We start from the raw sequence: 7,007 nt of genomic DNA on the forward strand, positions 1-7,007 counted from the left end.
CGCTTCTCCCCCTCTCTGGTGTTTGGGAAACTGACATTTGGGACACTTTCTGCCATTTGGGGGCGTCCATTCGGGAACCCTGAGGTCCCCATATTAAGGGTGTCCAATTGGACTGGTACTTTAGGGAATCGGACCTGTTTCCCTAACCTAAACTGACATTCGGGAACCTTTTTGCCATTTGGGCCGTGGAATACCAGGGGCACAGAAAAATTTCGCTCCTCAGCCTAAGTCCCCAAGACCAGAGAGGGGGAACAGCGCAGGCACTGCCAGCGCTTCTCCCCCTCTCTGGTGTTTGGCTGCTGGAATACCAGGGGCACAGAAAAATTTCGCTCCTGAGCCTAAGTCCCCAAGACCAGAGAGGGGGAACAGCGCAGGCACTGCCAGCGCTTCTCCCCCTCTCTGGTGTTTGGGTGTTCCACATCCAGGGCCGGGGTCTCGGGGGCCATGCCCAGCTAGGTGAGGCCATCGCCGGGTAAGCCTTGTCCATTCGGGAACCCTGGAGCCCCATGTTAAGGGTTTCCAAATGGACTGGTACTTTAGGGAATCGGACCTGTTTCCCTAACCTAAACTGACATTCGGGAACCTTTTTGCCATTTGGGCCGTGGAATACCAGGGGCACAGAAAAATTTCGCTCCTCAGCCTAAGTCCCCAAGACCAGAGAGGGGGAGAAGCGCAGGCACTGCCAGCGCTTCTCCCCCTCTCTGGTGTTTGGGTGTTCCACATCCAGAGCCGGGGTCTCGGGGGCCATGCCCAGCTAGGTGAGGCCATCGCCGGGTAAGCCTTGTCCATTCGGGAACCCTGGAGCCCCATGTTAAGGGTTTCCAATTGGACTGGTACTTTAGGGAATCGGACCTGTTTCCCTAACCTAAACTGACATTCGGGAACCTTTTTGCCATTTGGGTCGTGGAATACCAGGGGCACAGAAAAATTTCGCTCCACAGCCTAAGTCCCCAAGACCAGAGAGGGGGAGAAGCGCAGGCACTGCCAGCGCTTCTCCCCCTCTCTGGTGTTTGGCTGCTGGAATACCAGGGGCACAGAAAAATTTCGCTCCTGAGCCTAAGTCCCCAAGACCAGAGAGGGGGAACAGCGCAGGCACTGCCAGCGCTTCTGCCCCTCTCTGGTGTTTGGGAAACTGACATTTGGGACACTTTCTGCCATTTGGGGGCGTCCATTCGGGAACCCTGAGGTCCCCATATTAAGGGTGTCCAATTGGACTGGTACTTTAGGGAATCGGACCTGTTTCCCTAACCTAAACTGACATTCGGGAACCTTTTTGCCATTTGGGCCGTGGAATACCAGGGGCACAGAAAAATTTCGCTCCTCAGCCTAAGTCCCCAAGACCAGAGAGGGGGAACAGCGCAGGCACTGCCAGCGCTTCTCCCCCTCTCTGGTGTTTGGCTGCTGGAATACCAGGGGCACAGAAAAATTTCGCTCCTGAGCCTAAGTCCCCAAGACCAGAGAGGGGGAACAGCGCAGGCACTGCCAGCGCTTCTCCCCCTCTCTGGTGTTTGGGTGTTCCACATCCAGGGCCGGGGTCTCGGGGGCCATGCCCAGCTAGGTGAGGCCATCGCCGGGTAAGCCTTGTCCATTCGGGAACCCTGGAGCCCCATGTTAAGGGTTTCCAAATGGACTGGTACTTTAGGGAATCGGACCTGTTTCCCTAACCTAAACTGACATTCGGGAACCTTTTTGCCATTTGGGACGTGGAATACCAGGGGCACAGAAAAATTTCGCTCCTGAGCCTAAGTCCCCAAGACCAGAGAGGGGGAACAGCGCAGGCACTGCCAGCGCTTCTCCCCCTCTCTGGTGTTTGGGTGTTCCACATCCAGAGCCGGGGTCTCGAGGGCCATGCCCAGCTAGGTGAGGCCATCGCCGGATAAGCCTTGTCCATTCGGGAACCCTGTAGCCCCATGTTAAGGGTTTCCAATTGGACTGGTACTTTAGGGAATCGGACCTGTTTCCCTAACCTAAACTGACATTCGGGAACCTTTTTGCCATTTGGGTCGTGGAATACCAGGGGCACAGAAAAATTTCGCTCCACAGCCTAAGTCCCCAAGACCAGAGAGGGGGAGAAGCGCAGGCACTGCCAGCGCTTCTCCCCCTCTCTGGTGTTTGGCTGCTGGAATACCAGGGGCACAGAAAAATTTCGCTCCTGAGCCTAAGTCCCCAAGACCAGAGAGGGGGAACAGCGCAGGCACTGCCAGCGCTTCTCCCCCTCTCTGGTGTTTGGGAAACTGACATTTGGGACACTTTCTGCCATTTGGGGGCGTCCATTCGGGAACCCTGAGGTCCCCATATTAAGGGTTTCCAATTGGACTGGTACTTTAGGGAATCGGACCTGTTTCCCTAACCTAAACTGACATTCGGGAACCTTTTTGCCATTTGGGCCGTGGAATACCAGGGGCACAGAAAGATTTCGCTCCTCAGCCTAAGTCCCCAAGACCAGAGAGGGGGAGAAGCGCAGGCACTGCCAGCGCTTCTCCCCCTCTCTGGTGTTTGGCTGCTGGAATACCAGGGGCACCGAAAAATTTCGCTCCTGAGCCTAAGTCCCCAAGACCAGAGAGGGGGAACAGCGCAGGCACTGCCAGCGCTTCTCCCCCTCTCTGGTGTTTGGGTGTTCCACATCCAGGGCCGGGGTCTCGGGGGCCATGCCCAGCTAGGTGAGGCCATCGCCGGGTAAGCCTTGTCCATTCGGGAACCCTGGAGCCCCATGTTAAGGGTTTCCAAATGGACAGGTACTTTAGGGAATCGGACCTGTTTCCCTAACCTAAACTGACATTCGGGAACCTTTTTGCCATTTGGGACGTGGAATACCAGGGGCACAGAAAAATTTCGCTCCTGAGCCTAAGTCCCCAAGACCAGAGAGGGGGAACAGCGCAGGCACTGCCAGCGCTTCTCCCCCTCTCTGGTGTTTGGGTGTTCCACATCCAGAGCCGGGGTCTCGAGGGCCATGCCCAGCTAGGTGAGGCCATCGCCGGATAAGCCTTGTCCATTCGGGAACCCTGTAGCCCCATGTTAAGGGTTTCCAATTGGACTGGTACTTTAGGGAATCGGACCTGTTTCCCTAACCTAAACTGACATTCGGGAACCTTTTTGCCATTTGGGTCGTGGAATACCAGGGGCACAGAAAAATTTCGCTCCACAGCCTAAGTCCCCAAGACCAGAGAGGGGGAGAAGCGCAGGCACTGCCAGCGCTTCTCCCCCTCTCTGGTGTTTGGCTGCTGGAATATCAGGGGCACAGAAAAATTTCGCTCCTGAGCCTAAGTCCCCAAGACCAGAGAGGGGGAACAGCGCAGGCACTGCCAGCGCTTCTCCCCCTCTCTGGTGTTTGGGAAACTGACATTTGGGACACTTTCTGCCATTTGGGGGCGTCCATTCGGGAACCCTGAGGTCCCCATATTAAGGGTTTCCAATTGGACTGGTACTTTAGGGAATCGGACCTGTTTCCCTAACCTAAACTGACATTCGGGAACCTTTTTGCCATTTGGGCCGTGGAATACCAGGGGCACAGAAAGATTTCGCTCCTCAGCCTAAGTCCCCAAGACCAGAGAGGGGGAGAAGCGCAGGCACTGCCAGCGCTTCTCCCCCTCTCTGGTGTTTGGCTGCTGGAATACCAGGGGCACCGAAAAATTTCGCTCCTGAGCCTAAGTCCCCAAGACCAGAGAGGGGGAACAGCGCAGGCACTGCCAGCGCTTCTCCCCCTCTCTGGTGTTTGGGTGTTCCACATCCAGGGCCGGGGTCTCGGGGGCCATGCCCAGCTAGGTGAGGCCATCGCCGGGTAAGCCTTGTCCATTCGGGAACCCTGGAGCCCCATGTTAAGGGTTTCCAAATGGACAGGTACTTTAGGGAATCGGACCTGTTTCCCTAACCTAAACTGACATTCGGGAACCTTTTTGCCATTTGGGACGTGGAATACCAGGGGCACAGAAAAATTTCGCTCCTGAGCCTAAGTCCCCAAGACCAGAGAGGGGGAACAGCGCAGGCACTGCCAGCGCTTCTCCCCCTCTCTGGTGTTTGGGTGTTCCACATCCAGAGCCGGGGTCTCGGGGGCCATGCCCAGCTAGGTGAGGCCATCGCCGGATAAGCCTTGTCCATTCGGGAACCCTGTAGCCCCATGTTAAGGGTTTCCAATTGGACTGGTACTTTAGGGAATCGGACCTGTTTCCCTAACCTAAACTGACATTCGGGAACCTTTTTGCCATTTGGGTCGTGGAATACCAGGGGCACAGAAAAATTTCGCTCCACAGCCTAAGTCCCCAAGACCAGAGAGGGGGAGAAGCGCAGGCACTGCCAGCGCTTCTCCCCCTCTCTGGTGTTTGGCTGCTGGAATACCAGGGGCACAGAAAAATTTCGCTCCTGAGCCTAAGTCCCCAAGACCAGAGAGGGGGAACAGCGCAGGCACTGCCAGCGCTTCTCCCCCTCTCTGGTGTTTGGGAAACTGACATTTGGGACACTTTCTGCCATTTGGGGGCGTCCATTCGGGAACCCTGAGATCCCCATGTTAAGGGTTTCCAATTGGACTGGTACTTTAGGGAATCGGACCTGTTTCCCTAACCTAAACTGACATTCGGGAACCTTTTTGCCATTTGGGTCGTGGAATACCAGGGGCACAGAAAAATTTCGCTCCACAGCCTAAGTCCCCAAGACCAGAGAGGGGGAGAAGCGCAGGCACTGCCAGCGCTTCTCCCCCTCTCTGGTGTTTGGCTGCTGGAATACCAGGGGCACAGAAAAATTTCGCTCCTGAGCCTAAGTCCCCAAGACCAGAGAGGGGGAAGAGCGCAGGCACTGCCAGCGCTTCTCCCCCTCTCTGGTGTTTGGGTGTTCCACATCCAGGGCCGGGGTCTCGGGGGCCATGCCCAGCTAGGTGAGGCCATCGCCGGGTAAGCCTTGTCCATTCGGGAACACTGTAGCCCCATGTTAAGGGTTTCCAATTGGACTGGTACTTTAGGGAATCGGACCTGTTTCCCTAACCTAAACTGACATTCGGGAACCTTTTTGCCATTTGGGCCGTGGAATACCAGGGGCACAGAAAAATTTCGCTCCTGAGCCTAAGTCCCCAAGACCAGAGAGGGGGAACAGCGCAGGCACTGCCAGCGCTTCTCCCCCTCTCTGGTGTTTGGGTGTTCCACATCCAGAGCCGGGGTCTCGGGGGCCATGCCCAGCTAGGTGAGGCCATCGCCGGGTAAGCCTTGTCCATTCGGGAACCCTGGAGCCCCATGTTAAGGGTTTCCAATTGGACTGGTACTTTAGGGAATCGGACCTGTTTCCCTAACCTAAACTGACATTCGGGAACCTTTTTGCCATTTGGGTCGTGGAATACCAGGGGCACAGAAAAATTTCGCTCCACAGCCTAAGTCCCCAAGACCAGAGAGGGGGAGAAGCGCAGGCACTGCCAGCGCTTCTCCCCCTCTCTGGTGTTCCACATCCAGAGCCGAGGTCTCGGGGGCCATGCCCAGCTAGGTGAGGCCATCGCTGGGTAAGCCTTGTCCATTCGGGAACCCTGGAGCCCCATATAAAGTGTTTCCATTTGGACTAGTACTTTAGGGAATCGGACGTGTTTCCCTAACCTGCCTGTCCATTTCGAAACCCTTAACATGGGGACCTCGGGTTCCCGAATGGACAGAACCGTGCCCGGCTATGTGAAGCCGTCGCCGGGTAACCTTGTCCATTCGGGAACCCCGGAGCCCCATATTAAGGGTTTCCATTTGGACTAGTACTTTAGGGAATCGGACGTTTTTCCCTAACCTACTTTAGGGAAACTGACATTTGGGAGACTTTTTGCCATTTGGGGGCGTCCATTCGGGAACCCTGGAGCCCCATATTAAGGGTTTCCATTTGGACTAGTACTTTAGGGAATCGGACGTGTTTCCCTAACCTGCCTGTCCATTTCGAAACCCTTAACATGGGGACCTCGGGTTCCCGAATGGACAGAACCGTGCCCAGCTATGTGAAGCCGTTGCTGGGTAACCTTGTCCATTCGGGAACCCTGGAGCCCCATATTAAGGGTTTCCATTTGGACTAGTACTTTAGGGAATCGGACGTTTTTCCCTAACCTACTTTAGGGAAACTGACATTTGGGAAACTTTTTGCCATTTGGGGGCGTCCATTCGGGAACCCTGAGGTCCCCATATTAAGGGTTTCCATTTGGACTAGTACTTTAGGGAATCGGACGTGTTTCCCTAACACGCCTGTCCATTTCGAAACCCTTAACATGGGGACCTCGGGTTCCCGAATGGACAGAACCAAGCCCAGCTATGTGAAGCCGTCGCTGGGTAAGCCTTGTCCATTCGGGAACCCTGGAGCCCCATATTAAGGGTTTCCATTTGGACTAGTACTTTAGGGAATCGGACGTTTTTCCCTAACCTACTTTAGGGAAACTGACATTTGGGAGACTTTTTGCCATTTGGGGGCGTCCATTCGGGAACCCTGGAGCCCCATATTAAGGGTTTCCATTTGGACTAGAACTTTAGGGAATCGGACGTGTTTCCCTAACCTGCCTGTCCATTTCGAAACCCTTAACATGGGGACCTCGGGTTCCCGAATGGACAGAACCATGCCCGGCTATGTGAAGCCTTCGCTGGGTAAGCCTTGTCCATTCGGGAACCCTGGAGCCCCATATTAAGGGTTTCCATTTGGACAAGTGCTTTAGGGAATCGGACGTGTTTCCCTAACCTACTTGTCCATTTCGAAACCCTTAATATGGGGACATCAGGGTTCCCGAATGGACAGGACCATGCCAGAGCCTAAGTCCCCAAGACCTTAGAGGGGGGAACACCCTCTCTCCGGTGTTTGGGTGTTCCACATCCAGAGCCGGGGTCTTGGAGGCCATGCCCAGCTATGTGAAGCCGTCGCTGGGTAAGCCTCGTCCGTACCTTGCTCCCCGATGGCGGAAAGGTTCCCGAACGGACGCCCCGAACGGCAGAAAGGTTCCCGAACGTACGCCCCCGAACGGCAGAAAGGTTCCCGGACGGACGCCCCGAACGGCAGAAAGGTTCCCGAACGGACGC

Source organism: Centroberyx affinis, unplaced genomic scaffold (assembly GCF_046629955.1).
Source record: "Centroberyx affinis isolate AG114_WGS23_722 - 3 ecotype Tasmania unplaced genomic scaffold, CSIRO-AGI_Caff_v1 ptg003831l_1, whole genome shotgun sequence".
In the NCBI taxonomy this organism is placed as follows: domain Eukaryota; kingdom Metazoa; phylum Chordata; class Actinopteri; order Beryciformes; family Berycidae; genus Centroberyx; species Centroberyx affinis.